The sequence below is a fragment of the Herpailurus yagouaroundi genome, unplaced genomic scaffold, assembly GCF_014898765.1.
Source record: "Herpailurus yagouaroundi ecotype Mexico unplaced genomic scaffold, PumYag 248, whole genome shotgun sequence".
Lineage (NCBI taxonomy): Eukaryota > Metazoa > Chordata > Mammalia > Carnivora > Felidae > Herpailurus > Herpailurus yagouaroundi.
Window position 1 is genome coordinate 4,280,849 of NW_024412465.1, and position 25,941 is coordinate 4,306,789.

The window sequence follows — 25,941 nt, forward strand, 5'->3', positions numbered from 1 at the left end:
GAAGATTTGCTTCTAAAAGGTTATATTTTTCCTCTTCACTTTAAAGATTAAAATATCCAATTGAGCAGAGTGGGTTTGAATTATGCAGCGACGGGGAGTGTGGAAATACGTTCCCTGTAAACAGTCTCTGAGGTCTCCTACCTTCTGACACCTGCGGGGGGACGATGCCAACCTTTTCCTCCACGCGACCCAGCCGGGAAGCATTCCTTTGTACCTTCCGAGTCAGGCTGGAGCCCACGTTAAAATTTAATTCTAATGAATACTGACCGAAATGGAGAATTACTTCGGAATGTGATTCCAAGTCTTAATTGTCCATTCATTAGCGTGTTTTTGTTTTTGTTTTGATTTCACTGGATTTTGGCACATTCGCAAAACTCTTACTAGTTGAGGAATATAGAACACCCTCCACAAAGCCTAATGATATTTCTCTCCGAAATTTGTCTTTATGTCTAAAATTCCCTTTTTTATAAATCATATTGGATTAGAGTCGACCCTAATGAAGGCATCTTAACTTCATTATTAAATGAAGACCTTATTTCCAAATAAAATTGAATTCACGAGGACTAGGGGTAAGGATGTTAGGATTTCACATATCTCTTTTGGGGGAAACATAATTCAACCCACACCACGACCCCAAAATTAGCATATGTTGTAATATGCCCTCCATTAATTATCCTTTCATTATATACATATATATATATATATATATATATATATATATGGAATATGTTTTAGGGGCTCTTGGGTGGCTCATTCAGTTGAACGTCTGGCTCTTGATTTTGGCTCAGGTCATGATCTCACGGTTCATGATTTGGAGCCCCATATCGGGCTCTGCATTCACAGCATGGACCCTGCTTGGGATTCTCTCTCTCTCTCTCTCTCTGCCCTTCCAGCCCTCTCAAAACAAATAAACATCTAAAAACTGTCAAGAAAATAAACTTATTAATATTTGTTCATTGTGAGTGGGGTTTTTTTGTGGGTTTGCATTTGTGGTAATTTTGAGATTTAACCGAAGAAATCCATAAACAGTGTGAACAGCGGTGGTTTATAAACAAGATCATAATATGAAATGCTAAGAGATTTACCTGGCGATTTATCCCATCTGTGGCTTGGATTCCTCACTAGACCATGGAGTGCTTCCTCATACAAATGTCGGTAGAACACCAGGGGCCTATATAATCTTCAATTCAAAGTCTATCAGAAGCCTACCCTGCGTGTTCCCACCTCTGCAATCTCCTATCACCCCCTGCCTTCTGCTTCTGGTAACAGCCGGGTCTTGGAGAAGTCAAATTTCTGCCCTGTTTGTATGCCTTTCAAACTTCAGATGCATCTGTAATCCACACCTGTAAACGAGTGGGGGGATTGCCTATGTTCTTAGACACATGATGTACATCTTTAATAAGCCTTCCTTTCCTGCTATTTAAAGACTTCGTTTTTTAAGCATACATTTAAATTAAAACCACGGTGAGAAATGGTAACTTTGGGCAAGTAAAACTCGGATGTGCTTGTTCACTACACCCAATCCAAATGATGTCACCGTTGGTTCTCAGCCTCACCATAACGAAGGCACCACATTCTTGAGTTCTTCTTTTGCAGGAGTGAGCTCTCACGGAGCATCTACTCAGGAAGTTGTCAGCCTCTTAAATCGCATTTACTGTAATACAGTTTCCAGAGGCATTGGAGATGCCAGCGCCTTTGACGGCTTGCATGGCTAAACCAAGTCTATGCAGTTATGGACCAGCTCCAAGAGAGCCTCAAAGATAAATGACTCCCGTAAAGCCCACTGTCACGTCGGCCATCCTGGCTGAAAACCAATGTGCTGTAAAATTGGACCTCTCTGTATCCTCACTTCCCAACAGGGTGTGCTAATGGTCTGTCTCTCTTGCATGTAAAGAGCAACGTGGATCATTAAATAGCCAAGTCGGAAGAGAACCACTCACAGCTCAAAGGCTGTTACCCACACAAGCAATATTACTTCTCAGTATATTTTCTGGACCGTTCACATTTTTGTTCTCTCTTCTGTTAACAGAGTTCACCCGTTGCAATGCTGGGTGTTGGTCCAAGAGCTTATCTGTCTCCTTTCCTTCCAGGAGAGACACCGTGCCATATGGTTAGACTCTGTGCATCATAGACTGAAGTCAGGTGTGTCACGATAGGGAAACTGGCCTCCACACACCTTGCCCCCGAATGATTCTATCTCAGCCTCCACCTGCGAACCACCACACAGTGATGTGCAGAAACGCTCAGAGCAACCATTCCACGACGTGTCAACCCAAAGGCGAGGCCAATACCCACATTCAAACCAGCTGTTTGTTTTAAAGTAATACCATAAAACAGTGGTGAATTCCAGGGGGTCAAAGTGGTGTTCAGTGCACCCCCAAAACTCTGCGTAGGCTTTTACCATCTTGTATTTTCATCCCAGGACTTTCTACAAATACACAAGCCGGTCCGTACTGTACCTTGCACACACATCTTGTTTTTACGAGGATGTTAATACATTCTGCACATCATCACGCTCACTGCTTTGGTCACAAACACCTGTGTGCCTTGGAGACGTTCCCAGCAGCACATAAGTCAGCCTCACATTGTCATCCTACCCCTGTGCCGTGCAATAACGCACTTCCTGGAGGAGGTAAATCCATTCTATTGACCAGATCACACCGCACACGTGAGTTCTCCTATGTCCAACTGCCTGTAGCCAAATCTTTCCTAAATAACTCCCAGGCATTATAAACCCAGTGGGTTCAAGCCATAAGGTTGTCCTGCTCTTTTCCTTTTCAATTAAGATCAAGGCCATCTAGACCCCACTAAGAGGCTTCGGGACCATTTGTGACTCATTGAAATCGGTTCTTTTTTCATGCCGTGTTATTTACCAAAAGGCGTGGTTGGTTACCCTCCCTGTGTGCCTTCCTGCAAAAAATATATGCTGAGGTCCCAACCCCAGGGCTTCAGAACATGACCTTATTTGGAAATAGGGTCATTGCAGGTGGAATCTAGGATAAGGTCATACCAGAGCAGGATGGCCCCTAACCCCATATGACCGGTGCTCTTATGAGAGGGGGAAGCAGGACACCTTGATTGTGGTACTTTGTTATGGCCCGGCCCTGGGAAATTAGGTCACCCCTAAAACCCACTTATATCTGCCCCTCTCTGGCAATGCCAAATCTCATAGCTTTTGGCTCCTCACCAAGGCCATGGCACAACCTTCCAGACGCCAATTCATGCCACCAATAAATATCATGTCCTGGAGTATAGATCAGTGTGCATTTCCCCCGCTTGAATCATTTATGCAATTGCACGTTTACCAGTGAGATTACATCTACGGTCTTATCTATCATGCATTGATTGATGGGTATTTGATTGATGGATTGATTGGGAAAACATCCACTGAGGGCTTCCTAGATACCAGGAGTTGATATGGGAACCAGCCCCCAAGTTCATTGCTCTCTTCTCTCTGGAAATCTCCCTGAATCTCACTGTGGAATATCAACTCTTACTTTGCTGCTGCCTCCTTGACATTCTCAATCTCCAAAACTTATGTGAAGTCACAGGTCCTCTTTGCTCGGGGACAGAAAAAGGCTCTCATGCTATCTCATTAGTCTTCAGAGCTAGCATGAGGGAGTCCTGTCTCATTTTATTTATTTATTATTTTTTTAATGTGTATTTATTTTTGAGACAGGGAGAGACAGAGAATGAGCAGGGGAGGGGCAGAGAGAGAGGGAAACACAGAATCCGAAGCAGGTTCCAGGCTCTGAGCTGTCAGCAGAGAACCCGACACGGGGCTTGAACTCACAAACCGTGAGATCATGACCTGAGCCAAAGTCAGACGCTTAACCAACTGAACCACCCAGGTGCCCCGTGGTGTCTCATTTTACATATTGTTTTTTGTGTTTTTTTTTTAATGAGTGAAGCAGAAATTTAGACACAATTAAGAGCCAGGGAACAGTGACACAAGAATATTTGTAACTGTGGTTTATGCTCCTAAATCCCTTCATGCAGCACGGTCAACACACCTGGACAGTGCAGGTCCCTGACCTGGGGCCCCTACTGCCGAGGGTCTCCTGTATCACAGACACAAGTCAACCAATAAACACACGGAGTTAATAAGGGACACATTGGACACCCTGTCATGCAAGATCTAGGTCTCACCTCTGGCAGAGACTAAATGCAGCCTGAACTATCTACTCCCACAACTAGCACCTTTCATGTCCCCAGAAACTTCCCCAAGAATTGATCTATGTTCCTGAACTCGAAGGTGACTTATGCTAATGCCCCCAAGGTCTGTGGGTTACAGCCTTGCTCTTGCGAAGGCAGACGCTGCTTTGAGGCGTGGACAGACTTGAGCTGCAGAAGTGCTTCCGTGAGTGAAAAAATGCATTAATTTCTCAAGCACTTCCTCCCAGAGCGACTACAGAATGAGCGTGTGCAAGCCATGGCTAGGAATGGCTTTTCCACCGGTAGGTGGCTGCACCACAAAAGGCTGTAGAAACACCCACATAATATCCTCAATTTTACCTCCTAGGCTGAAGCTGACAATATTTACTCTCTGGCTCTTTACAGAGAAAGCTTGCCAAGTCCTGATGCAGAAGATTGTTGAGTAAAAAACATCATTCCCAGCACCGCCAAGCATGCGCTAATCTCTTCTCTGCGTCTTCCAAATCGTAGCTCCAGATGTTGTCCCTGATTCATGGGGTGTTCACGAAAGCTGGCAAGGCCACCGACAAATGTGTTACAGTAAGCACGGAACAATATTTCAAAAAGTCATACATGTGTAGGTCCATATGTATTACATGGAAAATATGTATATGCACGCAGTGCTAGACATATATAGCGATCTCAATATTTAAACATTTATATTTCATATCCAAGGTTTGATACATATGTGCATATATGTATTTGCACGTTATAGGTATTTATATATGCATAATGGTGCTATATGTGTGTGCATGATGATATGTGTTTGCATAGGTACGTAATGGTGTGTATATCTATATGCATAGTGATACAGTGACATAACACGTATTTGTATATGCATAATGCTGTGCATATGTATTTGCGTAACAATATATGCATAAGGATACATGCATATATGCATAATACATATATGTATCACACTATATAATGGTTTTTTAATATTGTTTACTAGTATATATACTATATAAAGTATATGTTGTATATACATAATATATAACCTATATGTTATAATATATACACATAATATATATTATTATTCCTTATTTTAGCCACCAGGAGAAGGTTAAATGGTAGATTAAATTTCATTTTGAAAACATAGATTGAGGGACGCCTGGGTGGCGCAGTCGGTTAAGCGTCCGACTTCAGCCAGGTCACGATCTCGCGGTCCGTGAGTTCGAGCCCCGCGTCGGGCTCTGGGCTGATGGCTCAGAGCCTGGAGCCTGTTTCCGATTCTGTGTCTCCCTCTCTCTCTGCCCCTCCCCCGTTCATGCTCTGTCTCTCTCTGTCCCAAAAATAAATAAACGTTGAAAAAATAAATAAATAAATAAATAAATACCATTACTAAGGATTTTCATAATTATAATTTCGTATTCCACAATTTCCATATTACATAAGCATTTTCTAATGTATAGGAGATTGTATAAAATAGATATTTTGATTAATACTTGAATTAAATGATCAAACCACTAAAATAATACAATTAAAGTCCTATTAATGGTCAAGAAAGTATTAAAATTAATTTCAAGATTAAATAATTGATATCGTTCAGTAAGTAATAAATGGGGCTCCCGGGTGGCTCAGTCAGTTAAGCATCTGACTCGACTCCAGCTCAGCTCATAATCTCATGGTTTCATGGGTTTGAGTCCCGCATCAGGCTCTGTGCAGACAGTACAAAGCCCACTTGGGATTCTCTCTCTCTCTCCTTCTGTCTCTGCCCCTCACCCACTCACACTGCTTCTGTCTCTCCCTCAAAAAAAAAAAAAAAAAAGGAAAACTTAAATAAGTATAAATAAATATTACATAATTAAAATGAATTATACTGATTGAAATATTATTGAGCATTTAAATCAATTCAGACACGTATTCCTGCCTTTTCGGTCACTCGGTACAAAGAAAAGCAGTGCAAAGAAAAGCAGTGAATGTAGTCGAGAGATCTCTAAATAACCAAATAGACACTTTCCCTACTGAGTGAAAAGCTCCCTCCAGTGACAGTTTTGTATGTTTTTTGTGAAAAGTAAACAGGACGTCCCCGAGAGCCCCTGGACCTTGCTGCACTGGTGTAATTCTGTACCCCGTGTGTTCAGAGCACCCAACCTGTCTGGTGTCTCTATGTAAGTGCCGGTTATGATCTGTCAGGAACAGATATTTGGCGAGTTTCCTAATATGGGAGGAAACCACAAGGAGGCATCTAAGGGATATCCAACGTATGTCCTGCAGACAGTGGCTTATGTTGTAGGAGGGACAGCAGAGAGATACAGAAATATATTCTATTTTTTTCTTTTTTTATTCTTTTATTAAAAAAATTTTTTAATGTTTATTTATTTTTGAGAGACAGAGACACAGCATAAGCAGGGGAGGGGCAGAGAGAGAGAGAGAGACAGACACAGAATCCAAAGCAGGCTCCAGGCTCCGAGCTGTGAGCCCAGAGTCCAACGGGGGCTCGAACCCACAAAATGTGACATCATGAGCTGAACTGAAGTCGGACGCTTCACCGACTGAGCCATCCAGGTGCCTGTACTTTTTTTCCTTTAAAAAATTTTTTTTAGTATCTATTCATTTTTTAATTTATATCCAAGATCGTTAGCACACAGTGGTACAATTTCAGGAGTAGATTCCAGTGATTCATCCCCTACGTATAACACCCAGGGCTCATCCCAGCAAGTAGAAATGTATTTCAAACCACAGTAACCAGTGCTGTTTGTGGGCATGCCCGTCAAGCGCCCCATATTATCTCATTTAAATTCTCTGCAGGCTCCGAGGGGAGGGGGAATGTGATCCCAAAATGCTCAGCCATGAAGAGACAGAGCTGAGATGGGGAATCCTGCCCTCCCCTGTCCCTTCCGTAGACCTTATTGTGGAAGTCACATCCAAGGTGAGGGAGCTGTGGAGAGCTTGTACAATTTACACAGAAGGCATATGGAAAACACACATCTGAGGATCCCGGGTGAACTCACCTGTCCAGCGGACACACAAGGGGGACACCCGTAGGAGGCTCTGTTCCCCTTACGACACACGTCCACTCTTTTTTTCTTTTTTGCTTTAGTTTTAAGTACTGATCCCCTTTTTCGTTTTTAGTGTATTCAATAGGACTGAAATACTGCTACTCCCTGAGATGTTTTCAAAGCTCCTGAGGATTTAAAGAACACAGTAATTCTGTAATTTGGGACCTAGTAGAAACACTGGACAGCTCATGACAAGATTTCTAGTAATTGTGCACAGGTAATAAACAAAACACTGTGTAAGTTGCCCCTCCCCCCGCCATGTCCCCAGTTCATCTTTACGGTGATAAAGAAAACATAGTTAAGAGCAGAGCCTTGAATTTTACCGTCCTGGCTCAAATTCTGCCTCTTCCCCTTACTAGCTGGGTTGGAGAATCCCAAGCAGGTTCCATGGTGGTAGAGCAGACTCCGACGCAGGGCTCGAACTGACGAACCCTGAGACCATGACCTCGGCCAAAATCAAGAAGCTGATGCTTAACGGACTGAGCCACCCAAGCACACTGTGTATCCATTTTTCATGATGTCCTCTCCTTTAGCTTAAAGTGACCCTCAGTTAACTGACGGACCTCAGGCTCTGGAGCCATGTCCGTAGAACATCATCTCCCACCGCCCAAATCAACACCTACAATGTTCCAAAGGGGTCACCACTCATCCTGTCTCCCAGGGTATCCTGACCGGAACCCGTTCATCAACTGACCGATGGCACTTGCACGGTGATCCCCCACCCCGTCCCATCTCATGGCCAACTGGTCGCATTTACCTCATTTGCAGAGCCCCATGCTGTTCCTGCAAACCCTACATCCTTGAAGCTTCCCCATCATCATGGGCTTAAGTCTCCTGTTCCCTCCCTGTGGGTCTCGGACGTATCAGTTATAGCAATTTCTCTCTCTGGCCCAGAACCAAAGTGTTGCTTGCCCTGAATAAAGAGCTCATAACTCCGTTACCTATGAAAGCCAGCATCGTAGACACAGGACGCACTCTGCAGCCCATCGATTCGTGCTATTATTTACTGACTTTGTCTAGAAAAGCTCAGATTCAATAGGCAGCTGGAAAAGGGCCGTGTTTACGGGAAGAGGCTGAGTGCTGTGATGCCAACCCCATTCTCCACGTCCCTGTGCACCAGGCAGGGCCTGCTTTCCAGGGATACATTCCCTATGCTCAGCAAGATTTGGGAATCAGGGTATGCCGCAGACTGCAGGGAAGAAAAGCCCCAGATTCCAGGGCTCCACGCAGATCTGAAAGAGGGGGTCAGGTGTACCCTTATAACACTGCATGCTCCCCAAGATCCCTCTCAGGAAGGAAGCCGGGTGTCCCAAGGCTGCTGGAGATCCTGTCTGTGTCCTCCCCGCCTTGTCCCCAGCCCTGCCCATCAGTCTGCTTGAAAGACCATCTTTCCCAAAAGGTCCATTTAGTTTTCTTGCAAAGTATCATAGGTTCCAAGCTCATTGAATTTGGAATATATATTTTTTTAATTTTTTAATGTTTATTTATTTTTGAGAGAGAGACAGAGTGTGAGTGGGGAGGGAGCAGAGAGAGAGACACACACACACAGAATCCCAAGCAGGTTCCAAGCTCTGAGCTGTCAGCACAGAGCCCGACGTGGGGCTCGAACTCACAAGCCGTGAGATCATGACCTGAGCCGAAGTTGGACAGACACTTAACTGACTGAGCCACCCAGGCACCCCTAGAATCTATTTTTTATTGCTTTTTTCTACTTTTCCCAATTTCTTTATGAAGGGAAGGAAAAATAAGATAAAAACAGAGAGGGAGGCAAACCATAAGAGACTCTTAAATATGGGAAACTAACTGAGGGTTGCTGAAGGGGAGGGGGGATGGGCTAGATGCGTGATGGGCATTAAGGAGGACACTTCTTGGGGTCCTGGGTCGGTCATTCAGTTAAGCGTCTGACTCTGGCTCAGCTCACAATCTCATGATTCATGAGTTCAAATCCCATGTCAGCCTCTGTGCTGACAGCTCAGAGCCTAGAGCCTGCTTCCAATTCTGTGCCTCCCTCTCCCTGCCCCTTCCCTGCGCTCTCTCTCTCTCCCTCAGAAGTAAATAAGCATTAAAAAAGAAAAAGAAAATTCATAGCCCTATGGAATGATACAAATTGATAGATCCTACATTTCCACCCATATTGGACCCACAGCGTCTGTCAATCTCTCTCTCTCTCTCTCTCTCTCTCTCTCTCTCTCTCACATACACACACACACACACACACACACACACACACACCTCTTAGGAATGCAGTCTTTGCCCCATACACAGATCACGGTTTAATACATAGCTCGGTTGTGTATGATGGAAAGTTAACCATACGTTTACGTTGATAAAGCTGGTCCCGTCTTCCAAGACTTCCATATCGTGTAAAACCTACCCTAATTGTGGATTCTCGCCAGGAAATACGGTTTTGATCCGTGAAATGTTGACTTGGCTATCTTGTTTCTATGCCCGCTTCCCAATGAGATTGCCTATGCAATTAGTTCATGAAGAAAGTGCCTACGAAAACATCGCCAAGCAGGGCAATAACCTGATCCAATTTGTAGTCATTAACTGCCCGGGAATACGGAATACTCCAACCTCCTGGGCTCTCTGAGGCTCTTGCAAAGCCATTTCCAGATAGAATCCATCAATCGTAGCAATTCGATGATATCTAAAATCTCATTTTAAATGACAACCACGTAATAAGAAAGATGATGGCCACAGGAAACGATAGTGGATGCAACATACTGACAAAGTACGAAATCCGTGTGGATTCCCGGAATTTGATACAGAGAGTTGTGCCTGATAGAGTGGAGGCCGGAAGAGTTATTTTGTAACAATCTGACTGTGAATTTTACTTAAAAATTTTTCTTAATGTTTATTTACTTTTGAGATAAAGAGCATGAGGTGGAGAGGGGCAGAGAGAGAGAGGGAGACACAGAATCCGAAGCAGGCTCCGGGCTCTTAACTGTCAGCAAAGAGCCCGACGTGGGGCTCGAACTCATGAACCTGAGCTCATGACCCAAGCCGAAGTCGGACGCTCAACCGACTGAGCCACCCAGGTGGCCCTGCGTTCTACTTGTTTTAATGGCAAGAATCTTTATTACAGAGCGAGTACATTGATTACATTTACGAGAAATTGTCTGCAAAACCTTCGGGATAGTCGTGTGGGACCAAAGCCTGGGATCTGGTTGTCCGTTCCACATTCCATATCCCTGCAGAGATTTTTTTGCAAATGTCTAACCTTATCATTTCTATTTATGCCCTTTTGTCTTCACCCGCTGACCTGGGCCTCTGGGAGGTTAATTGCAGATTCTGAAGTCTCTCCCTGGAGAGGATCAGGACGCAGAGCAAAACTGGAACAGGCAACTTTCCGTATATGTTGCAATTCCGAAAATAGGATGACGCAAAGGTCAAATTGTTCCCATTCCCAGGTGAAAAAAATATGTTAGTGTAACACCTTTGGAAGAGCGAACTAGGTACCTTATGTTTCAACATAAAAGCACCTTGAACCCCAAGTGGTAGCTTTAATGGACACATATCGAGCTAATGTTGCACTATATTTCACCCGTGATAGACGGAATCAACACTTTCACCCCCCCACCATTCAGCCCCTGGCCACCATGAATCTGAGAATCCCAAGGAGGCTCTGAGCTGTCAGCACAGAACTGAGTCCGGGCTCAAACTCACGAACCGTGAGATCACGACCTGAGCCAAAATCAATAGCTAGGTGCTTACCCCCACCCACGTGCCGTGAATTTTATTTTTTTTTTAATGGCCAGAAACAAATAAGACACATCCATTTCTAAAAAAAAAAAAAACAACAAACAAAAACAAAAAGCCATTCTTTTCCAGAAGAGAAAAACTGGAATCAGACAGCCAGTTGCTGGGCACCTGGCTGGCTCCGTCCCTGGAGTGTGCGACTGTTGCTCTTGGGGTTCTGAGTTCGAGTTCGACATTGAGGACTTAAAAAAAAAAACCAAGCAACCCAGGGACTTGCATCACCTCAGGGGCCATGATAAAAAGCCATAAGCAGATGATTGCCACGTATCTAGTAACCCTGCTGGAACGACGGCCCCTTTTAGTTTTACTTGACATTAGCTTTGTGTATATGACTTACAATATTTTATATATAAATGCAATTCCTTTCCACTTACAGTTATTTCACTGTTAGCCCATTTCTTTTTTTTTAATGTTGATTTATTTGGGTGTGTATTACTTATAGTTATTTCACTGTTAGATGTGAATTCCTTTTTCTATGCCATGTACTGACCTCAGCCCCTTTCTACTGTTTTTAACTTTTTAAATGTCTCTTTATTTTTGACAGAGACACAATGAGCGGCGGGGAGGGGGCACAGAGAGAGGGAGAGAGAGAGAATCCCAAGGAGGCTCCACACTGTCAGCCCAAAGCCCAACATGGGGCTTGAACTCCCAAACCTCAAGATCGTGACCTGAGCTGAAGTCGGACACTCAACCGACTGAGCCCCCCCAGGCGCCCCCTAGCCCATTCCTAATTTTCAACTCTGGTTGAGTGACTTCGCATCCCTCCTGGCCACAGGGACAAACTGTTAAAAATATCGACGACAGACTTTTGCCCACGTAGGAGACCCTGTGTTTCTCTTATGTTGAGAACATGTAATTTTCTTGCCTCATAATTGGTGGCATTTACTGATACATATTTTCTGAGATTGGTTAGGAACACGCTGAGGTCCCGTTGCTTTAACAAGTATTTAACGAGTATTTCCCCTTTTGTGTCTTCATGGCTGTAACGGCAAGCTGATCACCCTTTATCTTTTTTGCTCTCTCTCTCTCTCTCTTTTTTTTAGCTGTGTTCATATCAATTTATGCCGGAAGTCTGCCTTTGCCTCCCCCTTTCCAATTAAGAAATGTTTATCACAGGTTAAAGTTGAGGAGGATTTTCCATAGAGACACCCAGGTACTTTGACATCTCAATTCAGAAATTTGAAACTTAGCAGGGCGGCTGGGTGGCTCCCTTGGTTAAGCATCCGACTGTTGATTTCCGCCCAGCTGATGATCTCACAGTCTGTGAGTTTGAGCCCCGCGTCAGGCTCTGGGCTGACAGCTCGGAGCCTGGAGCCTGCTTTGGATTCTGTATCTCCTTCTCTCTCTGCCCCTCCCCTCCCCTGCTCTCTCTCACTCTCTCTCTCTCTCTCTCTCTCTCAAATAATAATAATAATAAAATGTAAAAAATAATAAATATTTTAAATAAATAAATAAACAAAACAAAACAAGTTATAATATGTGACCCTGGAGCCTGCTTGGGATTCTGTGTCTCCCTCTCTCTCTGCTCCTCCCCTGCTCGATTTCTCTCTCTCCCTCTTTCTAAAAAATAAACATGCTTTAAAAAAATTAAAATGCCTCCTGAGGGATACCAGGCTTGCCCAGTGGGTAGAACATGTGACTCTTGATTTCAGGGTCATGAGTTTGAGCCCCACTTTGGGTATAGGGATTACTTAAAAATAAAATCTCAAGGAAAAAAATGAAATAAAAATAAAACACAAAAGAAAGAGAGAAAGAAGGAAAGAAAGAAGAAAAGAGAGAGTGTGAGACAGAGAAGGAGAGAAGGAATAGGAAAGAAATGCCTCTGGCTACAAAAGTCTTTAGTTAACATAGAGGAGCAATAAAATAGCATGGTAATTATCAATATTTTACTTAATGATTCCTTCCAAAATGGGTTCTACCCTCTCAGGTATTGGACAGGATGGGAAATAGAAATATTTTCCAAGTAAAGTACATTTCTTACCAATATTCAACTGGGAGTAAATCCTGCACCATCATGTATAATGCACAAGCAGCTTTGTTAAATATTTAATAGGCTTGGAGCGCCTGGGTGGCTCAGTCGGTTGAGCATCTGCCTCTTGGTTTCGGCTCAGGCCATGATCTCATGGTTCATGGGGTCGAGCCCCGCGTCAGGCTCTGTGCTGACTGTGCAAAGCCTGCTTGGGATTCTCTCTCTCCCTCTCTCTGCCCCTCGCTGCCCCTCTCCGTGTCAAAATAAATAAATAAACAAACATTGAAGAAAATATTTAATAGACTATCCAAGCAGGAATAATGAGTACACTATATATATATATATATATATATATATATATACATATTACATAGGTATTAAACATATACTTTCTATGTATATTATACAAATTATTCTGTGTGTACTATACATATTATAGATAGTAGTGTATTCGTATATAATAGTATAATATAAAATAATTACATAATACATGATATATACTATAACATAATTATTATCTATCACACTATTATACATGTACCGTATCAGATACATACACTAACAATTCTTTAAGCACTTGCTAAATGTCAAAATAGTACATAAAGTACTTTATATATACTGTATATATATATAGTGTATATACACTACATGTATATCACATATATAGTAACAATTCTTTAAGTACTTGCTAAATGTAAACAGCATGTAAAGTACTGTACTTTATATACATTGTATATACACTCTATGTATCAGATACACATACTAACAATTGTTTACGCACTTGCTAAGTGTAAAAATAGCACATAAAGTATTGTAACATATATACACTGTATATACTATATGTACGCTCTGTATATCCACTATGTATATATACATCAGATGTATACATAAACTAACAATTCTTTCAATCATTTGCTAAATCAATGTCAGCCAGCCTCATTCTCCCCATCTTCCTGTGGCAGTGATGTTTCTACGTCTGGTTTATAGAAAATATGCCATCTTTTAAGACATTCTTGACAGCTCTCAGAGCTTTTTAGGAGAACACTTAAAAATCACAGAAATATTTCAGTGGTGTTCCGTCTTCTCTGTTCTCGTTAGTAACTGTGTAGAGAGAGGATCCATATATCCCATGGCAGACTTTAACCCCAGGGTCAGCCCAAGACCTCTGCAGATCTATGGAAAATGTCACGCTTTCAGGAGACCAATTGGGTTCAGAAAAGTTCAGCCATAGCTAAATAGAAACTATATGGCTCACTACAGTTTAAATTAGACACAGAAATGGGGCTGAAGTGTTTTCTGCACATCGGAGCTGTTTAAACCTCGCAAAGTAGTTGCAGATCATGGATCTGATGAGGGATTTATGTCCAGAACATATAAAGAACTCTCACATCTCAGTATTAAAAACACATATCACCCCATTAAAAATGGGGGGGGGGGAGGAAAGCCACACAAAAACCCTAGTATATGCAGAGTACAATCTATGCAAAACCTCTTTTATGTTTCTCTTTGCATTCATTTTTATTCAGTGAATGGCACTGGTAGTGGAATCCATTTTTAAATTTAATGCACAAACACACAAGACCCTTTATTAGAGAAATTTTGCATATCGGTGAATATGGTCAAGGTTTGCCTCTGTAGGTGAAATATCAGGGGTTCAAGAATTGTACTGGAAAGTGTCTTCTATTAGTTTCCTGGGGTGCCATGACTCAATACGACGGAGTATGCAGCTTAAACAACCCACATTGGTTTCCCATGGTTTGGGGGCCTGGGAGTGTGAGACCCAGGAGGGGCGGAGGCTGGTTCTTCGTGAGGCCTCTCTCATTGGCGTGTAGAGGTCGTCTTGTCCCTGTGTCCTCACGTGGTCATCCCTGTGTGCGTGTCTGTGTCCTGATCTCCTCTTCTTAAAAGGACCCCAGTCTTACGGGATCAGGGGCCATCCTGATGACCTCATTTTACCTTAATCCCCTTTTAAAATGACCCCACCTCCAAATATAGACACATCCTGAGGTCTCAGAGGTTAGGACTTTCACACATGAATTTGGGGCAAGACTTGCCTCCATCCGCAACGTTCGAGTAGTCCTATTCTATCACTGGAGCTCCCGTCGGTACAAATTTTTAGAAATAAGAGATTGAGAGGCAGACGTGAACACATACACTAAATGTAACAAGTCTCCCGTTCAAGAAAACGAGTCCATGTTTCTAAGAAAGGCTTCCTTGTAACTACAAACATCAGGCGTGTGTAATGTGTCTCCATAAATCCTTCTTTCTCGTCCTTCCGTGCCGACTCCTAGACTCTGGTTCCCTTCCCAACGACGTGGCGAACCAGGGTGTCTGAGACTTATGTCAGAGAACGCACAATCGACATCTTCCTACGGAGGAAGAGGTCGCTCCGGGGACCGTGTCCAGCTGGTGGTGTTTGCTCCTGAGGCTCTGCCAGGGAAACCCACCAGCATGTCTCCTCTGTGCCCAGACCAACAACCCCGTCCTTGAGTGGCATCCCCGGGAAAGCTGGTCCGTCCCCTAAGGGCCCGCTGCTTGTCACGACAGGTGTGATGCTGCTATTGCACACGTGTTGTTACAGGCTTTCCTGCTGCAGATCTGAGCTCATCACCCACAGCCCCGACCTGTGGCTCACCCTGGGGACCCGCCTTCCCCTGTGTGCCGTGTGGCTGCGATTTCAACTCTGACGGTCGGGGTATCCATGCCTTGGACGTGCCTCCACTTAGAGCCACCTGACAGACATTTGAGTGGCTCAGACGAAGGACACTGAGAAAACATAGCGAGACGATGCTGTCTCGGGCTTTCAAAGGCGTGCGGATGTTTGTTTTCCAAAAAAGGTCCCTTGCTTGTTACAGAAGAACGATAATAATAGCATAAAATGGAGAACTGAGGTATTTCAAATTAATTTAGATATTATTTAAGAATATATATATATATGTACATTTAGGAATGTAGATGTATATATGTATGTTATATATTCTATTATGTAAATATTTATATAACCTATTATATAGAGTTATATAGATTTATAGATTATATAAGTTATAAATTATATATAAAAAGCTTTATAGATTATATAAATATATTTTTATATCTGTATTTACATAAATATGTACTTATATGAAATATATTTACTACATGCTTATACGTAATATATTATTATACTATATAGCTCTACATAGCACATATTTTTATATATATATAGTTCTCACTGCTTCTGAAATATATATGTATTTTTTAATAAAATGAGAACTTAACTCTTTAAGGAAAAACAATGCAAAATATAGCGCATTAAACTAAATATCTGAGGTCGAAATTCCCCTTTTATGAAATCATGCACTTAAGAGTACTTTTTAAAAAATGCTTATTTATTTTTGATCAGCACACAGCCCTCTTTGGATCCTACGTTCGCCTCTCTCTCTGCGGCCGCGGGGCTCGAACTCAAGAACCGCGAGATCATGACCTGACTCACAGTCAGATGCTTAACGGAGCGAGCCACCCAGGCACCCCAAGGAGTGCTTTCAACTACACCATAGTCATAAGGTCAATATTGGGGAAAACGAAGAAAACCAGAGTGTATTCCCTATATTTTAGTTTGCTTTCACAAGCCTTATTCTGGGGCCAAAAGGCCAAAGAACCTGACACTCATGATTGCATCTGGCACAATTTTCTGGAAAGTTCTGGAATGTTCCTCCTCTGCTCTCGCAAGGGCGAAAACACAGATTTTACAATGCTGCCGACTTTCGAAGGAACACGAAAGCCAAGACTTGGCTTCTCCTGCCATTCCGTGGAGGTGACGATAGGGAAGAATCCATAAACTTCTCCAACAGTAACATAAACGAGCTAGGCCAAGTAAATGAACCCATCAGAAGGATGCTCCAGTGTTACACAGTGCAGATTCTGGAAAACTCTGGGCCAGTAAAGTTGCCATCATCCTCAGACACAGGTCTGAAAGATGCCAGGTCTATGCTATAGCCGCGTGGCTCCGAAGTCAGTGCAGGTACCTTTGGGTTTTATGTTTCCTCACAGAGTCTGTGGGGAGCCATGTAGGGTACCATTTATGCCTCCCTCCTTCCTCTTAGATGACCATCTTCCACGATGGGTCTGGGCACAAGGCTGTGCACTGAAACACTTCCTCAACCTCTTTTGCTTCCAGACATGGCCCCGACACTCATTTCTGGCCAGTTACATGTAGGAGACATGCTGAAGTTCAAATTCAGGTCCTTCCCAAAGCCATGTACTTACCTTCTAACTCTCCCTCTCTGGCCCATGGCATCACTTTCAACCAGGAAACAGGACAGCCCGTTCCCACATCTCTTTACAACAGTGTTATGGACTAAATTATGGTCTCCTGGTGGGGGAAAAAAAAGATACTTTAAAGACCTATTTAAAGTAGGGGCGCCTGGGGGGATCAGTTGGTTAAGCGTCCAACTTCAGCTCAAGTCACGATCTCATGGTTCGTGGGTTCGGGGCCTGTGTCGGGCTCTGTGCTGATGCCTCAGAGCCCGGAGCCTGCTCTGGATTCTGTGTCTCCCACTCTCTCTGCTCCTCCCTTGCTCGTATTCTGCCTCCCTCTGGCTCATAAATAAATAAACAAATAAATAAATAAGCGACCTATTTTTAAAGATGTATTTTTTGCCCTTTATTCTGTAAATGGATTGAGTCATATTCATATATTTTCTGATGATCAACCATTCTTGAATTCCTAGGATAGCCACAATTTGGTTATGATGGACAATTAAGAAAATAGCTACACCTCCAAAATGAACACCATGATTTTATCCAGCAACAGCCCTCCTGCGAATGGACTCTAAGAAAACCAGTGGACCAGATTTAGAGTCCCCACGTACACATGTACTTGTTTTCGCCTTATTTTTAGCAAGATTTAAATAAAAGCAAAGAAGGGAAAGAAAGCCAGTTAAATGTGCCACAACAGGGAAGAATTAACCAAATCATAGTGCAATCATCCAAGGAAATAAATAACATGAATTTAAATTTAAATGGATGCGTCATGCATTCTGTATGCCTCCACTATAGAATTCACTCCAGATAGTAATTGGTGATGATATTTGCCTTTGCATATGTCATGTTTACATTCGTGAATAATTAAAGTGTTATTAAAAATAGTGGAAATGGGGCGCCTGGGTGGCGCAGTCGGTTAAGCGTCCGACTTCAGCCAGGTCACGATCTCGCGGTCCGGGAGTTCGAGCCCCGCGTCGGGCTCTGGGCTGATGGCTCGGAGCCTGGAGCCTGTTTCCGATTCTGTGTCTCCCTCTCTCTCTCTGCCCCTCCCCCGTTCATGCTCTGTCTCTCTCTGTCCCAAAAATAAATAAACGTTGAAAAAAAAAAAGATTTAAAAAAAAATAGTGGAAATGAATTTTAATGTATTTTAAAAACTCCTCCCTTTCCCTTCTTCCCAGCCTTTAAAGATAATGCGTACATAAATAATAAACGTGCTATTAGGAGCACTACTCCAATCGATGCAGACATAGAAGAAAGTGCTATTGTCTGCTAGGTGAAGAAAAAGAAGGAACATCTAGTACCCATTAAAACGATGCAAATACAGGGGCACCTGGGTGGCTCAGTCGGTTAAGCATCCGACTTCAGCTCAGGTCATGATGTAGCAGCTCATGGGTTCCAGCCCTGCACTGGGCTCTGTGCTGACAGCTCGGAGCCTGAACCCTGCTTTGGATTCTGTGTCTCTCCCTCTCTCTCTGCCCCTCGCCTGCTCATGATCTGTCGCTTGGTCGAAAATAAGCAAACATTAAAAAATATAAAAAATTTTTGAAAGATGCAAATATAACAAAATGTCAACAGCAGGCAAAGAACAGAAGGAAGGAAGGAAGGAAGGAAGGAAGGAAGGAAGAAAAATGAGAGGTTGTCATTCCCAGGTCGCCCCAAATCTTTTGCCTTACAGTTCTCGTGCATTGTATCTATTCAGCCACGTCAATGTTCTGCCCGAGCGCAAACGTCCAAAGCTGATAATTTGTTTGACCTTTGTTTAAAAATAAATTGTTTGCCTATCACAAGATAACAGGGATATGCAGGAAAATAATGAGCCAGACCGTCATCTTGCCAAGGTAGAAAGAAATTGGTTGACCAGTGAGCCTTGAGAGATTGGGATGCTTTTCCTGTGACATTCTTTTAGCTCATAAGAAACTATTTAATGCTGTCTGCTCTCTGGGAAGAAAAAAAAAAAAGACTTCAGTGCTTGTAAGACTTCAGTATCGCCTGAAATCTGGTTCACTGACTTTCTTAACTCCCTCACGTCCGGCATATGCCAAATCCACCAGCAGCGTTGGGTTTCTTACGAAACTGAAATGCAGCCAGGATTGGGTTTTAAGGCAGCACCCCGTCTTAAATACAGCACTTGATGTCTTTGTCTCCTGAAACCCTACAAAGAACTCTGCCCAAGTGTACTTCTGACTACTTTCTTTTTTTTTATTTTTTTTATTTTTTAATGTTCATTTATTCTTGAGAAAGAGAGACAGAGAGTGAGCAGGGGAGGGGTAGAGAGAGGGAGACACAGAATCCAAAGCAGGCTCCAGGCTCTGAGCCGTCAGCACACCTTTGTAACAGCCTACAAGGCCAGTTCACACTTGGGGAAGGCTGTGCGATGCGTGCCCATTCCTGAGACACCCCTAGTGATTTCCACCTCCACGTCCGGCCCCTCACCTCTTCAGCACCCACACGGGGACATCTCCGCCTGCACAGTCACCTTCCACCTAACCCTCACTGTCCATCCACCCCTTAACACATCCACACAACAGCCCTGCCCTCCATGGATGCCCATACTCCATCCATCCCCTTAACACGCATCCACGCTCCAGTCCTGTCCTCCATGGGTGCCCATACTCCATCAATTCCCTACAGCAGCCACATGATCACCAGTGAGAACAGTAATGTGGTCGAGTGTGTGGTTCATTGAACAAGACACCGGCCATGGAAGTCGATGTAGACAATGTCTTTGAAGCAGAGATTTCCAGGGTCCCAGGTACCCAGAATGGGATCTAAAATGAAGTGCAGGTCTTTGATCTTTTGGTGTCCTTGGAGGGAGAAATCGGGACGGCGGATGATCAGAACTGGGTCCTGGGAAGTAGGACCCAGGACAGAAGCCTCTAGCCTCCATGCTCATGAGGTTATTTTCCAGGTTTACCAGATAGCCCATCCGGCACACAGCACCCCATCTCTGGTTTTCTATCCTGGCCCTCAGCAGAGTGAGAAGTGCCTGAGACTGGGAACCACTTGCAAATACCCCAGAAGGAACGATCTACTTCTAATCTGCCTGCTGCCCCATGACCGCAGGGTGGACTTGTATTCGGCAGGTGGGGTAGGTGCGGACAGACTGCCTGAGCTGTAGGTATTCTACCCACCCCCAGGGAGGGCACCACCCTCATTTCTGAATGCCAGGTGCACCCTGGTGGTCAGCCTTGCCAGACTCCCTTGGGCTTGGAGAGCAGAGAATTGCAGCTAGCTCATCGCCTGGCCGGTGGGCTGAGGAAATGCCCCCTCGAATGTCATCCTTCGGTGGGCCGCCCCTCGCCCTGAGGTCCCCATGCTCTAGGTCACCTTCATGGTCAGCATAAGCTGCCGTGCCTACTCCTGGAGAGATTAGCTTGGATTTCTGCGTGAGTCGCTGAGGCGGGCACTTAGAACGTGTTCAGGTTTCTCTAAACGTGTTCTAAACCACTGGCTGCTTTCGGAAAGGCTCTTTTCTGCGTTGAGTATTTCCCCTTATCTTCTCTGTGAACAGTAGGGTCCACCTGGGTTGTCACTCTGTTTTCATTTCTGCAGCCGTCCCTGTGTTCCTGTTTCCATTGTATGCGTTTTTATTTTTTTTTTATTTTTTTTTTTTAAATTTTTTTTTTTCAACGTTTATTTATTTTTGGGACAGAGAGAGACAGAGCATGAACGGGGGAGGGGCAGAGAGAGAGAGGGAGACACAGAATCGGAAGCAGGCTCCAGGCTCTGAGCCATCAGCCCAGAGCCTGACGCGGGGCTCGAACTCACGGGCCGCGAGATCGTGACCTGGCTGAAGTCGGACGCTTAACCGACTGCGCCACCCAGGCGCCCCGTGTTCTCAGTTTTTAAGAGTCTCTTATGCGTACAACCATTGTATGCGTTTTTAGAACAGACAGTGTTTCCTTGACTTGCCTCCTTGCCACTCTCATAAACAAACTCTGGCATTTGGGGTCTGTGGAGAGTGAAGAAGCCCTTATCTCTGCTCCCGTACAAAAAGCTTTGGGACGCTTCGCTTCGTGTGCGGAAGGCTGGTTTTGTTTATGTCTCCCGAGGCACAACTGAGGTCTCCGTAAGGGTTCCTTTCTGTTGCCCCTCACCCTTAATTCCTGCCCTGCTGGTGAGTGGTCAAGTTCCCGCGGGGGGGGGGGGGGATCATGTCAAACCATTTCTCTTTCAACACTGCCACGGCCCACAGAACTATGTGTGCAATTCTCCACTGCTTTTCCCACTAACACACGCCTGTGCCCCAGCCAGTGCGGCTCCCTGCGGAAGCCCGGATATTCAAGCCCTCTACTAGCCCTCTGTAGATTCACCCCTATCCCCCTTGTTTCCTGCGCATTCCCTCCCTCTTACCTCTTTTACTATTATTATTCTTTGACACATTTCTCCGACCACCTTTCCTGCACAATGGGCATGTAGAGCCTCCTCGCATTATGACGCCTTTCGTGAAATCAGTAGAAACGTGTGTTCATTTACCTTACATTCTCCCTCTGGCACCACAGGAGGAGGGCCTTAAGCCAATTGCCTTCATTTATACATGTTTGTGAATTCAATAACAACAGAGTTATACTTTTTTTTTTAACTTTTTAATGCTTTATTTACTTTTGAAGCAGAAAGTGACACCATGAGCAGGGGAGGGGCAGAGAGACAGGGAGACACAGAATGCGAAGCAGGCTCCAGGCTCTGAGCTGTCGGCACAGAGCCCGACGCGGGGCTCGAACTCACAGACTGTGAGATCATGACCTGAGCCGAAGTCGGATGCCCAACCGACTGAGCCACCCAGGCGCCCCCAGAGTCATACTTTAAGAAGAACTATTGCACGGGGCCCTTGGGTGGCTCCGTCCGTTAACTGTCCCAGTTTTGATTTCAGCTCAGGTCATGGTCTCACGGTTTGTGAGAGCAAGCCTCAAGTCAGACTCTGCACAGTGTGGGGCCTTCTTGGGATTCTGTCCCTCCCTCTCTCTCTGCCCCTTCCTCTACTCACACTTTCTTGCTCTCAAAAAAAAAAATTAAAAACATTAAAAAAAAAAAAAAGAACTATTAGACAAGTCACTAGAGATTTATATGTCCTTGTTCTGCTTGGCCCCAAGATTAATTTTAAAAATTAATTTAATTTTAGGGCGCCTGGGTGGCGCAGTCGGTTAAGCGTCCGACTTCAGCCAGGTCACGATCTCGCGGTCCGTGGGTTCGAGCCCCGCGTCAGGCTCTGGGCTGATGGCTCAGAGCCTGGAGCCTGTTTCCGATTCTGTGTCTCCCTCTCTCTCTGCCCCTCCCCCGTTCATGCTCTGTCTCTCTCTGTCCCAAAAATTAAAAAAAAACAAAAAACAAAACAAAAAAAATGTTGAAAAAAAAATTAAAAAAAAATTTAATTTAATTTTAAATGGTGCTCACATGGTAGTATCTTTCTGAATATCCAAGAAGGTAGACAACCAAGTCATAAGATTGCGCAGAAAGGATCAAGCCAGAGGAAATGGTTAACCACACCTTAAGACAATTCTTACCAAATTATTTTTGAACCCAGAAAGAAACCTTGCCTCAGCTCCCCAAGGTTAAACAAACACCCAAGACCCAACGGTCAACTCAACAGTCAACCCAATATCTAATGGTCCTTCATGCTTCTATTCATGTTGGTCACTTCCACCCCTAAGTGCCCACCTCACATTCATCTCCTAAATGGGCTAAATGGTGAGCTTATCCTACCAACACCCCATGCCAAGTTGCAGGGGAAATGGAAACAGAGGTATTTAGTACCAGTCGTAGATGCTTCTTTGTGGCCAACTCTGTCTTTCAGCAAGTGGACCCCAAGTGGTCCTCCCTGAAATTCTTCTCACTGGCAAGCTTACTTTCCTCCTTGAGGACAGCCCCCCACACCATTTTAAGTACCTGAAAGCCACCAACGGGCCACAAGTCTATGGCTGTCTGCTTCTGGAGTCATCAGTAAATCAGCAGAGGATCCGCTGTGGATCAAATGGTCATGGGGACTCCTCATGAGGCTGCTAGGTGTAGATTTTGGAAGGATAGGCAGTGCAGCAGAATGAGGAACACACACGGTTCCTTCACGTTTAGGTCCTGCGTCCACCCTCAGAAACTGTGGATGCTCAGTCCCAATTACTCTCCTTCCGCAAAATGACCCACACCAACTTCATGATTGTGCGGACGGGCAGTTCTTGATGGGGGCCTGGGTCGCGTGGTCATTAAGCTCCACATGAGCCTCTCTTTCTGTCTTCTGGGGCTCAAAAAGCCATCCTGAAGCTGGTTTGCACTGGGACGCTTCGTTCACAACCTTGAGTCTTTCACTCTTGTCCCCCTGTAGACACTCCTAGTGGGTTCTGATTCGGCAAACTCTACTGGTGCTATCGGGTCATCAATGCCAAGTAACATGGCTTCTCACACTGCCTCCTCGACCTGCTAAAAATTCCTTTCCTTAATGCGAGTCTCTGTCAAAGCAGTGAAGTGCTTCAGATAACTCAGTGGATGCAGTAGGAACGTTGTACTCAAGTGAAATGCATGTTATCTCAAAAACCCAAAGTGGGGGTGCAAATGGGGCACCTCTTCTCTCAACTTAGATCAAATGCCCTGGCAAGTTTCAGCCAGCAGACCGTACAAAAATGTTACCCGAGAAGCCAATCCCTTAATTTTGTGTGTGTGATATTCATTTGCTGCCCTTGGTTAACATTTCTCTCCAAGGCTCTCAAGGCAATTGCTTCTTCTTGCTCTACAGGTCCTATCACCATGATAGAATCAAGACTGTGTGCGAGGAATATGTCTGACTCCATGATAGAATCAAGACTGTCTGACTCCTAAGATAGGACAGGGACCAAATATCCTTCCAATAAAGATAGCTTTGGGGGGGGAGGGGCAAGTCTGTGCAATACATGGCATATCTTACTAGGTCCTGCTTCTTGAACTATCCGCCTCCAACACTTGAGCTGTGATGATTAGGAAAGTCACACAAAAGAATTTCCCGTATCCATAGATGCTTCCCAGATTTCAGGGTCGACATAAGCCACTTGTGGATCAGCAAAGAAATTAGCAACACCGTATGAGTAAGCTCACCATGATCCAGGAAATCGCCACACAACCTGCCAGTCCTCAGCCAAGCCCAAGAGGCTCATTGAATTGGCATTGGTTTAGTTCGCTACGGCCGCCATAACACAATACCACACACAGCGTAGCTTAAACAGCCATTGGTTTCTCGCAGTACTGGAGGCTGGGAGTCTGAGATTCAGGCGGGTGCAAGGCTGGTTCCTCCTGAGGCCTCTTTCCTTGGCATGTAGACCCCGTCTTTTCCCTGTGTCCTACAAGGTCATCCCTCTGTGCATGTCTGTGTCCTAATCTCTTCTTCTTATAAGGACCTCACTCCCATGGGATCAGGGCCCACCTGTATAACATCATTTTACCCTAATCACCTCTTCCGAGACCCGTCTCCCAATTCATTTCCATTCAGACGTCCTGTGGGTTAGGGCTTCAACATGTTCGTTTTGAGTAGACAAAATTCAGCTCATAACAAGTATACATTAAGAACCACTACCCCTACCTATTGCAAGACTGTAAGGACAGCATGAATCTCCATCATTTTCTAGGGACCTCTTGTTGGTGGGGTTTACCATTTTGGTAAGAAGGAGAAACCTGACAGGTCCTGCCATTATAATCCGGACTTGAAGGTAAAAAGCCAATGTTCAGGTCCCTGCCAGTTATCAAGCATATCAAGTCAAATATACATTCAGAAACAGGGGAAATAGTGACACGCTGGCTTGGACCTACTTTGCCCAAGGTGAGGTGGATTTGTAGCACAACTCCATTTAATGGACGCCCCTTCTCCGAAAAGTCCCCATTCTCAGTTACAAGAGAATCATTCTGAGCCAAGGAGGATATGTGCGAAGTCAGAGCCAGTGGCCCATGAATCTTGAAAAGTCTGATGTTTTTAGTTCTTCATGTAACGTTACTTTTGTAAATGCTTTTGACTCCCTTTGGGAACCCTTGCATGTACTCACAGGGCCCTTCTTGGATGACTCCCAGTCTGGAAATAATGTAGGTCTGGGTACAGTTGAGGCAGCATGTGCCAGAAGAGAACTGCCCACTCGTCGTAATTATTTTTTTCCCCAACATTGGACCCTAACATGTGCAGCGTCTCTGTTTGGTCCCCAGGGATGTTGTGATAGCTTAGGGTCATCAAAGATCTCTGAGTGAAACCTACTGGCTCCCACACTGGTCCTCGATGTCTATTCCTCAAACTCCCACGGACGGGGCAGCTTAAGCAAGAGATATTCCTTTCTCCCAGTCTTGGAGGCTGGAGTTGGAGATCTTGGCATGGGCAGAGCTGGCTTCTCTCTGCTTGACATAGAGTCTGAGCCACCCTCCCGCTGTTGTGTCACATGGCCTTTCCTTGCACACCAATCCTATTGAATTAGAACCCTACAGTCATGACCTCACTGAGGTTTAATTACCTCATCAAAGCCCTATCTCCAAATCTAGTCACATTGGGAAGTGAGGGCTTCAAGATATAAATTTGGGGAGAACACGGTCCAGTCCATAGCGCTTTGCATACACATAACAGCACTTTTGACAAGGGCTAGGTTCGCTTATCAATATTCTTCTTGGTGGTCTTAAAAAGGGAGAGAATGTTGCACCCCCATAGAGAGCACAGACAGCTCACGCATGCCCAGAGTCTTCGCATCTTCATACACCCCCTTTCACATCACACCGGCGACTTTCCGACATCTCACCTTACATAGTATTCAGTCAACACACCAAACAGTTCAAGGCACTCCC

General features: G+C 44.5%; 1 long non-coding RNA gene across 6 annotated transcripts in view; it reads left to right on the forward strand.

Moving 5' to 3' along the window:
- Window positions 1-25,941, forward strand: part of LOC121020163 (uncharacterized) — a 108,228-nt gene that overhangs the window by 79,126 nt on the left and 3,161 nt on the right. The window contains exons 10-11 of one of the 6 annotated variants that reach the window (XR_005785986.1): window positions 2,091-2,142; window positions 4,561-4,734. This is a non-coding gene — a long non-coding RNA (uncharacterized LOC121020163). Of the gene's footprint in view, window positions 1-2,090; window positions 2,143-4,560; window positions 5,073-25,941 lie in introns of those variants that run through there. The other 5 variants (XR_005785987.1, XR_005785988.1, XR_005785989.1 and 2 more) reach the window with 5 other exon arrangements.